The sequence below is a fragment of the Medicago sativa genome, chromosome 2 (assembly GCF_051527215.1).
Source record: "Medicago sativa cultivar Bolivia chromosome 2, Bolivia_mono, whole genome shotgun sequence".
In the NCBI taxonomy this organism is placed as follows: Eukaryota; Viridiplantae; Streptophyta; class Magnoliopsida; order Fabales; family Fabaceae; genus Medicago; species Medicago sativa.
This window is the reverse complement of record NC_140750.1, coordinates 52586236-52598442: the sequence shown is the minus strand read 5'-3', so window position 1 is coordinate 52598442 and position 12207 is coordinate 52586236. Positions and strand designations below refer to the sequence as shown.

Sequence of the window (12207 nt, the reverse complement as noted above, 5' to 3'; positions counted from 1 at the left end):
TGACATGGAAATTTCATGTAATGTGATCTCTAAATCATGCCTATTTCCAACTGGTCCAACCGAAAACTTTAGTGAGATCAAAACTGAAGTTTGCAAATTCAATATTTGCACAAAATGATACAGAAATGGTTATATAATAAACATAACCTCGTGAACTTTATTTCTGCAGAAAATCATAACATAAAGTCTGTATCAATTCCAAAACAAAAGTATAGAACATAAAATAAAAGAGACTCCCACTAATCCAAGACATCCTTAATGACAACAACAATATGAAAGACCTTAGGTGTCAAGTCTTTTATTAGTGGGTCAGCTAGCATAAAGTTTGTCTCTAATGTTCTATCATTTAACAACAATAATTTATAAGTTAATGAATCTTATAAACTTTGTTATTAAAACATTATATGACTACATTATGTCACTATATAACTTAAGTGGTCTTTGAGTGCCTTTTTATTATGCAACCAAGTGACATAAATACTTACAGTCATTTCCTGAGTTAGGATGTCTATTATATACAAACATCCAAAAGTCAGATTCTAACACACTAATGATCTCCAAATTGTTAGATCTCTGATGTGAGCATAAGCTCTCTTGTTCTCTTTAATAATCCTTATGGTTGCCTTTTCAACAATTCAAACTTTGAATTGCTAAAGTATCTGCCAAACAATCTAATTATATGCGTTACTTAAATATCTGAAATTCATAAATTTTCTAATGGGCAATATGTTAGACTAAATAGTCTCTCTTGGTGATTGATATCACCCATAAATTATGTCAATTCATTTTCAACTTTATAGATATAAAACTCTTTTGTGGTATCCGAATAATACCTCGAGAAAAATCTCTAAGTATTGAAATGCCTAATACAAAAGAGGTGTCCTCAAGATCTTTCATCAATAACTTTTGTTAAAGATTTTCTTGGTTTCACGTAACTGACATATATCATAGTTGACTAAATAAAATAAAAAACGACACATTTAAACTCAAAATATAAATTTACTCCCACTTAGCTTACTAAATCCACAATTCTCCATAATATTATCTCAAAACCAAACGAGACAATTACTTTTTGAGAATTTGAACCAAACGAGACAATTACTTTTTGAGAATTTGTGGTAACACTACTTACAAGTGGATTTCATGACTTTGCAAACTATCTACTTTGTATCAATTGACACAAAAGCTTTATTTAGTTGCACCATATTGTATCATTAATGTCACCATTAAGAAACACTATATTGAAATCCATCTTATGCAGCTCCATATTTGTAACAAGCAAACTAGTATCATGACTGTCCTAATAGAGTCTTTCAATTAAACTAAATAGAATTTCTCTTTTCAGTCAATTCCTAAAGACACTAGAATCCCTAGTTCTTGAGGATGTTGAGTTTGATCTACATGAAATAATTCTCAACTTGATTGAGAGGAAGAACAATAATGTCATCATGAGGATCCAAAAAATACTATAATAGTAACTATATGAATTAGTTTAGAACTAATTCTTCCTCATTCAATTTTGTTCTATTACCCTATCTCTCCCCCAAACTCAATATTCTCAAGAAAACTTAACAATTTATGTCTCAAAATTTCCTTAATTTGTGGGACGAAAACTTATAGTATTCAAAACTTTAAACAATATAGAATGTCACAAGTCATAACTGAATTGACTTCAATAATTGAACATAAAAGACACATTGAATCATCATAAAATAAAAAATTTAAAATATCTTGATACATTCAAAGGGAAATTAAAACAAAAACAATCTAAGTAATGATTCACCAAATTGTCTTTTAAATACAAAAAATAATCCATTAATGACAATCTAAAAAAAGTTCAAAATTGTATAAATAAATCTTTATTGACTTTGTCCATTCCAAATTGATATATCTTTCAACATCATTGGACATAAGTCAGTCAAGACTAATTTTCTTTATTTGCCCTTATCTTTTGAGGTATTTTCCGAATGAGCACTATTTTATTTTCCTCTTGCTTCAACTTTTCCTTATTTGCACACTTTATGAAATGATCATTTAAATGATCATTTCTAACTGGAACAATTATAAACTTAATTGTGCAAAGAAAATACTAAATACTGAATTCTCGAACAAGTCATATGATAGTCGAAATTACTGAATTTTCGAACAAGTCACATGATAGTCGAAATTATAGTGTCTTAGCAAGATTAAATGTTTACATAATGTGCTCCTAACATTTTCTTTGCCTAATAATCTTAATGAAATACTCACTCTCCAATGAGAGCTTGTCTTTCTCTATATTGCTTTAAAAGCACCTTAATTTAAGCAAAGAAAATATGACAAAAATTTTGTCATCTTAAATAACACCTCTAATACATATGATATCTTACCTTTATGATCTCACGTGACCTATGAGATTTGGTGTATACTCACTTGTCAAACTTAATTCTCACATTAGTTGCTGAATTTGTGAGAGAATGTGAGTTTCACCAACCTTATCTAAGGTCTAGATCCAAGAACAATATTAATATTATTCTTTAATCCCTAAAAGAACTTTAAAGAGTTAAAATTTAACTCAAATTAACAGATACATAAACTATATTAGTTTAAAGAGAACAAGAGTAGCAAAAGCACTCACTAAAATACCTAATGCATCATCAATATCAAGTCTTAAACAATAATATCAATTGCTAGCGGTATTTTACAATATTGATCAAACAATGACAATTTACTTTGACAAAGAATAAATTCTTATAATTTTCATATGTTTATCATAATGCATGTGAATGTAAACTCTTAAATACTTAAATGAGTTTACATTCACACAACATTAGTAGACATGTCAAAATTAGTTAATTATAAGACACATAATTTATCTTTATTTGTAAATTAAAAGACAAAAACAAGATACCAAGCGCACCATTAAAACACAGTCTTTTGACTGCTAAGAATTAATTGCAAGCGGTACTCTCAGTGCAACGATCAAATATTGGTAATAAGTCCTGTCAGATAATGGGTGCCTTTTGACATCCTCATTACCCACATGGAAAAACTTAATAAGTCTTGTCAGATAATGGGTGCCTTTTGACATCCTCATTACCCACATGAAAAATTTAAGAATTACCACATATTCATCATCACAAGTTGTAAATTAAAAGACCAAAAAAAACAAGATACCAAAGCACCATTAAAACACAATCTTTTGACTGCTAAGAATTAACTGCAAACGGTAATCTCAATGCAATGATCAAATATGGTAATAAGTCCTGTCAGATAATGGGTGCCTTTTGACATCCTCATTATCCACATGGATAAAACTTAAGAAGTCCGGTCAGATAATGGGTGTCTTTTGACATCCTCATTATCCACATGGAAAAACTTAATAATTACCACATATTTACCATCGCAGGTATGTAATTATCCGGCCAAGCTGTGCCTTCCTTTTGGCCGACTAAAACAGCTCGCATGAACAATTCCATACTACATCTTTTGTAATTCCAATTGAATCAAATCTACGCAACAGAGATTACTTTTGCAACTTGTTGTTTCAACCAAAACAACCAGAATTACTAGACAATTCAATAAATGAATTTAAATAGGAATGGTCTTAATTTTACAATGCAAATGGGAAATGTCTTAAATTTACAAGGCACTACCGACATAATGTAGGCCGAATTAGTTCATTATGTTGCTAAGTAACCATAAGGTCACTGAACAACCCTTAAGTGTGAAGACAAATTCACGAATTTGAAAGAAGATAAAAATCACAAATCACACCAAAGTGTGTATGTATGACAATACTTAAGTGTGAAGACAAACTCGCAAATTTGAAAGAAGATGCAAGTCACAAATCACACCAATGTGTGTATGACAATACATTTCCATATATCGCATAAAAGCAACAACAAACATTGCATGAAATATATTCAAAATGCATGATAAGACAAAATATTATTGTAGAAAACTTAATAACAATAAACTCAAATATCACAATCATGCTATAAACCAAATATTCAATTTTAAATCACAAGAAAATTGAATTTCATATGTACCAAAAAATATTCATGCTATAATTGATTCACATATATAAACTGAATGATTCTTTAAACAAAATAAAACATAACTCTAGCACAAATGTTTTCCAAAATAAAGGAAACAAACTTTATATGTCTATAAATAAACAAACATAACTAGAATTATTATTTCCCAAACTTTAAGGAATCAAATTCTTACTTTCTATACTAAAAATTTCTTCATAATATTTTGAGATGTGTTGTTAAACACTATTCAAAACAGACAATAAATTTTATAAATAATATATAATAACTAAATATATATTAACTCTTTGTTTGTCTATTTCTCAAAATAAACTTTATGTGTATAAATCTTGTGAATCAAAACTAATTTCAAACATAAATTAAACTGAACATATGGAAGTTATATTAACCAAAAAATTTGATTTAAAATCAAACCACCAAAATCAACATAAAATTCAATATTTATCAATTCCATATTCAAATCCTTATTTCATGCCAACAAATTACGTATAATACTGGTGACACTCATATACACCTCAATAATGGATTTTAAATAAGACCAAATAAAAATCCATGAACAAAGAAGGACCGAATGAAAAAGAACAGATAAATCGTACATACCAATCCAAAAGAAAATTGGAGACTACTACAGGATTAAATTAGACAAACTTTTGACTCAATCCTGAGTCAATGAAACAGATAATCTGGTGAAAAATAAATACTACACCGATTCACAAAATTAAATTAAACAAGATAATTTACTTGTTTTCATTTAAATTACAATGGGCATGGATAACAAGAGAAACTGTTACTGGATATTAACGGAAGCATCCATCAATGAATAATTTAATCACAAGAAAACAAAAATTGTGATTCATATGTATAATTAAATAAATGTCATTAATGAATAAAAGCAATTGTATCTTGGATCAGAAAGATAATTAAACCAAGATCGACAGGTAAAAATAAAAGAAACGAGTGGATGACAAAGGCATACATGATGGACAAAAAACAAAACCATCGTCGTCAACGAACAATATATTTGTAAATATATAAAGCATCGATGAAACGTAACCAACATAGCGGTCATCGGAAAAAATACATCAGTCATCACAAAAACATAGAATCTCATATGTTTAGAATTTCAATAAATCAAACATGAAGCGGCTCTGATACCACTTGTTGGAAATTTAGTGTTATACAAATAGATTTCGTAAAACATGTTCAACAATTAAGAATCAATAGCGGAAGCAAACAACACATTGAACATGATTATGATCGGATCTACGACATGTTTGATTTATCAAGGATATCAAGAATTAGGGTACTAGGAATACCTGGATAAAACTTTCATGACATCCCTCTCAACAACAACGGTAAAGAGAGAAGGTGATCTGAAACAAACAGCAAGAGTTAGCGGCGGCTGATTTGGTTCTTCCTCAACCGGTACCTTTATGCCTCAAGTTCTCTTCAGATGGGGAGAAGAGAGAGTTTGCCGTGTCCGGTATATTGGGGACCATAGCCTCTTTTATATTGGATGGCCATTAGGGCTTCCCATTATTCCGTTAATGGGTCATCCGCACATCCACTCATTGAGTCCATATCAACTAATTAAATATTTAATTAATTATCCAATTAGAAACCTAATAGCCTTATTACTTAATTTGATCACTAATCAATTAAGGCTCACAATTGATAAATAGCTAATATAATTATTATTACGATATTTGCCCACATAATGATATTGGAATATAATAAAATAATAATATATTCCAACAGGTTCGTCACTTATTCATCTTAAAGGTGAAAGGTTACTTGTCAAATAAATGTTAAAAATTTCTACTAATTTTCTTTTATCTTCTTTCAATAGGGTGTTTTATACGTCAAATAGTCTACGGACTATAGTAAATGCAGAAGCCGTGCTTCGAAGAGAACCTTTACACATCACAAGCTTCACCAATCCTTACAAAGAAAATTTTACCCTATACCCCTACATTGATACTTTCACCCCTACAAATTATCGAAAATTCCAATATTACCCTTCTTGTCATTAAACTTCTAGCACTTATTTTCAACCATGTATGGTAGTACAGATATGTATTCCCCATAAACCTTTTTAACCATTTCGAGTATGTAAATTTATCTTCAAGAAAGCAATGAAGAATGAGTTCGAAAATTAGTTAAATCATTCTTTTAAATCCTGCATGCCATTGAACCCCATCGCGCTGACTCCTTAATGCCACCAAACTGATCTTTATTAATTTTATGAATCCTTCCCGAGCAATAGTACTCTGCATCTTACCACTATAAAGCAAGCAACACATTAAAAGGGAAAACGAATAAAAATAGAAAACAATGTTTAAGTTTTTCGGTATATCTTCATAAATCAACAAGGATTACGGAAAACATTGTTGCATTAGTAAATCGTAAAACAGGGCCACACTTGTAAACCAAAACTATAAGAATGCCTGTTCTGAAACTGAAATCGAGAAACGTGGATTTTGCGTTTTCCTAAAGCATGCTTACAAAACAAAATTGCAGAAACGGATGCGGACCTAAAGCAAAGGAAAATCGAACCAGATCTGAATCAGAATACTCACTAGTTATTGCCATCTGTTACGGTGATGATTCTGGGAAGGAATACTCACTAGTTATTAACGATCCGAACAAGATTTTAAAAATAGGGTGTTTTCCATAAAAGGTTGAATGTTGAAGCTTGTTTAGCTTTAGGTAGTGTTTTGATGATGTTAGTTAGATGATGTTGTTAGATGTTTTATTTGATGATTGTTTAGTTTTGGTATTATAGCTTAGAACTATGTTAAAGCACCTAGCAAACCAAAGCCTCATTGTGTCATGTGATTCCTAGTGTCTTATGTGTTGTTGTGCATAGGAATTTTCTTGTGTGTGTCAAAATCTTTTTCATGGTATTTGAATCGAGTCTATTTTTCTTGAATCGAGTCAATCTTCATTTGGAAAAATATGTATCGAGTCAAATATTTTTGAATCGAGTCATGTGAATCGAGTTAAATATTTTTTTTAATCGAGTCAAATTCTGACAGCATCAAATTTTTCTTTTCTATGTTTGAATCAATTGAAATTATGTTGAATCGTATCATAAAAACTTTCTGACTTTGATTGAATCATAAGAGTTTGAATCGTATCAATCTTCATTAGAAGCTATTTGAATCGATTCAAAAGGTGTCTGATGCGTATCAAACTTCATAATTCATATGGCTTGTCATTTAGCTGTCTGAATTGATTCACACATTAAGTGAATTGATTCACCATGCTGTTTTTGGTTGAAATTTTGCACTTGCCACCCTTTTCTATATATACACACTTCCTCATAACACCCAAATTATTGAATCATTTGCATCTATTCTTTCTAGGTCTCAAAAACTCATTGTTTATACATTCTTAAAGATTAAACACTTTTTCTCATAATCACTTTGTTCTTTGAGTCAAATGATTTGCTAGGATGCTAATAGGGACTGTAAGTTGGTTCTTTCAAGGAAATTGATTAGGCTTAATCAAGGTTCTAAAGTGAAGTGAATAATCTCATTCCGCCTCCAAAGGTCCCAGGGGTTCTTTCTAATTGTTCTTGTGTTCAAGGGGATCCATTTTTCGGACGTAGCATCGAAGAGCTTGAGTGAAGAGTTCGAAGGGTGGCACGGATGATTGAGGATTCAAAGACATCATGAAGCAGCAAATTCAAAGGGTATTTGAAGTTTAGGGGAGTGGTTACATAGGGGTTGAAGAACTAGGATAGTTTCAAGGAACTCTTGTAATCACATTTGTAATTCAACATTGTTACTATTAGTGGAAGTTGTAACACCCCATTTTTATTCTATTTATTTTTAGTGGATGTTTGAGTGTTTTATATGATTTTATATGAATTATTTGGTATATGACGTGTTGTGTTTTATTTAAATAAATAATTGTTTTGTCATTTAAAATAATCGGAGAAATAGAGTTAAGGAAAGAATAATATTTATTTTGGTTAATGGGAATTAAATAGTAATAATGTGAGAAAAGAAGGGAGTTGTGTTTTAGAGTAAAAGAAAGAAAAAGTCAGAAAAACACAATTGTACGTACAGACTTTTAGAAACTGGGCTTTGGAGAGATGGAGGGAGAAACCTAGAAGAGGCTAAGAGAAGAGGGAATCCATTTCTTTTGCTGTAGATTTTGCTGAATTAAGGTAAGGGTGGGATTCCTTTCACTAATAATATGTATAATTCTGAAATTTGATGAATTGTTGTTTTCTTGATTTTAGGGTTAGAAAGTTATGCTAGGTTGCTATAATGAAATGAATTATGTTGAGAATGCATGTTTTCTATGTTGTTTTGACTGCTATGTTTCCCATAGAACCTATAAACATTGTTGCAAATCATTTAGGGGTTTGGGTGATCAGAAATTGGGCTGATGAAAATTGAGATATTGAGAAATAAGTGATTCTGGGATAAGTTGTTTTGGAGATTTGAAAATATGATTTTTTTTTCCTCAGTAAAATATAATAGGATTTGTCGAATAGAACGCGTAGGCGAAAACGGAATCGGATTCGGTGTAACGGTTAGGTTTTTACGGACGAAATGGTAAAACCGGGAAAAATGGGACTGCACAGAGCTGCATCGCAGGTCCCTGGCTGCTGCCTTTCCACGCCTGAGTGCAGTTTCCCACGCTTGAGCGCAGCAAGGCAGCCCCTCATGGGTGTCTGCTTGTCGTGCTTTCGTTGCGTGCTGTCAGAACTTCTATTTTTGCGTTCTTGTGTCTTTTTCACCTATTTCCGTGTTGAATTAGCTTTCGGTGTAAACATGAAATTTGTAGATAATTAAGTTAGCTTTATAATGGTCTTAGGTTGGAGTGGAAAAGATGTGTAGATTTTGAGTTTTGATAAAAATAGTCCAGGTGGGTCTTCAGAAAACTTTAAGAAAACTTAGCATAACTAATCCCAAGTTAGTCCAAAAACTTATGGTTGGTTTCCCAACTTCAAACTTAAGTGTTAGGGATTTAGTTGAGGTGTTTTATGGGTATTTGGCTTATGTCCTATTGATCAAAACTTAATTGCTTTTGAAGGATGTTTTGGACTTTGAGATGAATGTAATTGATTTATATATATGCTATGTTGTTGATTTCCATTGTTGACGTTGTTGTATCGTCTAATGTCAAAGTTGGGAAGTGTGTCATAATTGTTGTAGGCACATATGTTGTTGTTGTAGTCGTTGTTGAAGTTGTATGTTGATATATACAAGTCGAGTCCATATGCATACTCATGTTCTGTTGGGGGCTTATGCCCTGGAATGTTCATCATTCAAACCGTTGGGGGCTTAAGCCCTGGAATGTTTATCATTCATCTGTTGGGGGCTTATGCCCTGGGATGCTTTAACCATCCAAAATGTTAGGGGCTTATGCCCCGGAATGCTTAGCATTCAACGCGCGTAGATTGTTACCACATGCATGATGCATTAGTTGTTGTCATTATTGCATTGTCGAGTTGTTGTTGTCGTTGTCGCATTGTCGAGTTGTCGGTGTCGTTGTTGATAACGAAGTTGTTGCTGTTGTTGTTTATTATTGTTGAAGATGATTATGTTGTGCTATATGTATACGTTTATATACATTCTTAATGATGCCTGCTGCGAGGTGATGTTGTTTCATTAATTTGATGCATTATATATTACTATTATTGAATGTGTTTCTCACCCCTTCTGCTTCAAAATGTTGCCCTTCGTATGGGTAACTTGCAGGTAATGAAGGCTTGTAGGTTGGTTGGCTCTTGTGTCTAGGGCTCTGATACATATTAGGATGGGGATCGTCGCGAATGTTTCTTTCATTCTTTTATGTATCATGTTTTGAAAAGACTTTGTTGTTCGAGTTTATCATTGTTGAGAATAATGTTTATTATGTTGAGGCCTTTGTGCCAAGAATTTCATTGATGTTGGATTTCATTGATCGTCGCGAATGTTTCTTTCATTCTTTTATGTATCATTCTTTTTTGTATTGTCCTCGTTGTCCTGTTTGTTGTTTGTTGTGTAACCATTAGTATGAACTGGTTGGAGTACAACTATGTTCATATTAATTGTTTTAGTAAGTCGGTGTATTTTTCTTCTGCTGAAGAAGAAAGTGGAGCGGGGTTTTTGACTACAAAGCAGTTGAAGCAGTTAGAACATGATGGAGACTTAATGTTTTCTTTAATGGCGTATTTGTCTGTGGAAAATCAGTCGGTAATTGATAGATTGCCCGTTGTGAATGAATTTCTTGAAGTTTTTCCTGATGAGATTCCAGATGTGCTGTGACACCCTAAATCCCAAGAATAATTATTGCTATTATTTAATTAAAAATAGAGTTTGATTCGCAGCGGAAAGTGTCAAATAAAAACTTCTCCAATGATATAGGAATTCTTCCACAAAATTTAGGATATCACATTGACTCATAACAAACATAATTCATATTTCACTTCATTAAAAATTATAGTAATAATAACATCGAATCTTTTCTTTTGAAAATATTTCATTTTACATCATAGACAATGGTTTTCTTGCACAAAATTAAATAAGTAAGCATATCCCTTTTCCCGTGTCACTATCAGAGCGGTGCTTTTCCCCAAAATAACTGACGACACAAGACAAGTCCTCACGAAAGGCATGCACTTGACTCCAAGACTCATAACCTATATAACTACGGTTTTGCAACCGCAAGGCCAGGCCAGCAAACACAAACAACGAAGGGGTGAGTTCCGAGAACATGTAATAGTATAAAAAAATGAGAAGAACACGTAAGCAATTAAGTCAAAGTCGTTTCACATCACAAACATAATATTCAGAACCTTGAAGAATATACAATATCATCTCAATCTATATTAGTAGAAAATATCATTACAACTTAAGAATCAAAAAAAAACTTCACAAACGCAATGTCACAATTCAATTCCAACTAGTCACAAAACATGTAGTCACCAATAACCATCTTCATAAGAACATCAACAAATAATCACCTTCATCGTCTCACACAATTTCATTAATAGACATCACAAAGTAATTCGTTAAAACATCACAACTTGACAACTTGACTCGACAACACGACTCAACTTGACAATGCACTCTTAACAACTTAACAACTTAAATCAACGTGAAACTTCTTGATATGCAAATGCATGTGGTACCATTCAACAACATATATGAGCGTAATTAGGCTCTTCAACAAGTGAGCATAAAGCTGCCGGGCTTAAAGTCCCCAACGTATTTGAGCATAAAGCTGTCGGGCTTAAAGCCCCCAACGTATTTGAGCATAAAGCTGCCGGGCCTAAAGCCCCCAACATAGTTTGAGCATAAAGCTGCCGGGCCTAAAGCCCCCATCTTTAATGAGTATGCAATGGACTCAATCTTCCTACAACATAGACAACAACGTGAACATCTTATACAATTCCATAATCATGGACAACTTCTTAATTCTTGCGACTTAGACCGACTCATGCAACTTCAAACTTTTAAATGATCAACAACATTAAACAGCACATATTAATTCATAGCATACCAACATCATAATATAACAGTATCAAATGATAATCAATCAACATTTAAGAATATCAAAAATACATTTAGCAAAATACATATCATTCACACATGACCATTTAGAAGCACATCATTGAATATCACATCTTTAAATCACACATAATCATATTCCAATAGTTATCATATACATGTGGTATACCAATAATTACATTCAAATACATAACATCACATCTTTATCAATCATTAAATAAGTCATCAATCTAAATAGTTGCAGCAAATCAAGTATAAGCACCCACAAATTTATCCATGACTTCAAATACCACATATTCACATAATTTAAATCAAGCAACACCTTATTATGTTTCTAATTCTTCTTTTAACCTCCCACGTCTAAATTTGCACATTAATTAATTATTCTCTCAAAGGGCTACAACCGTCGTGGTGAGCCCCGAATGAACTTTGGGAAATACGGCTTTCCCGTTCATCCCAATTAATTTACACTCATGATCTCGAACTCTTCTCTCTCACCCCATACCTGGTTTGACGATCACGTGCAATACAAGAATTAAATATAATTCACAGCAACAACACAAGGTCGGCAGTGCACAACGAACATATCCAAATCAAATTGCTTGGCAGTGGCTTCACAACGTCAATAAAATGCAACAGCGCGGCAGAGTGCCGAA

The 12207-nt window shown here is 32.3% G+C and overlaps 1 long non-coding RNA gene across 1 annotated transcript; it reads right to left on the bottom strand.

Annotated features, from left to right (window-relative positions):
• Positions 1–10435: 10435 nt before the first annotated feature.
• LOC146948811 (uncharacterized) lies at positions 10436–12207 on the bottom strand. Its single transcript, XR_015025355.1, has 2 exons — positions 12057–12207; positions 10436–10688 (listed from the first exon to the last, which is right to left on the bottom strand). It is a non-coding gene; the product is annotated as an uncharacterized LOC146948811 (long non-coding RNA).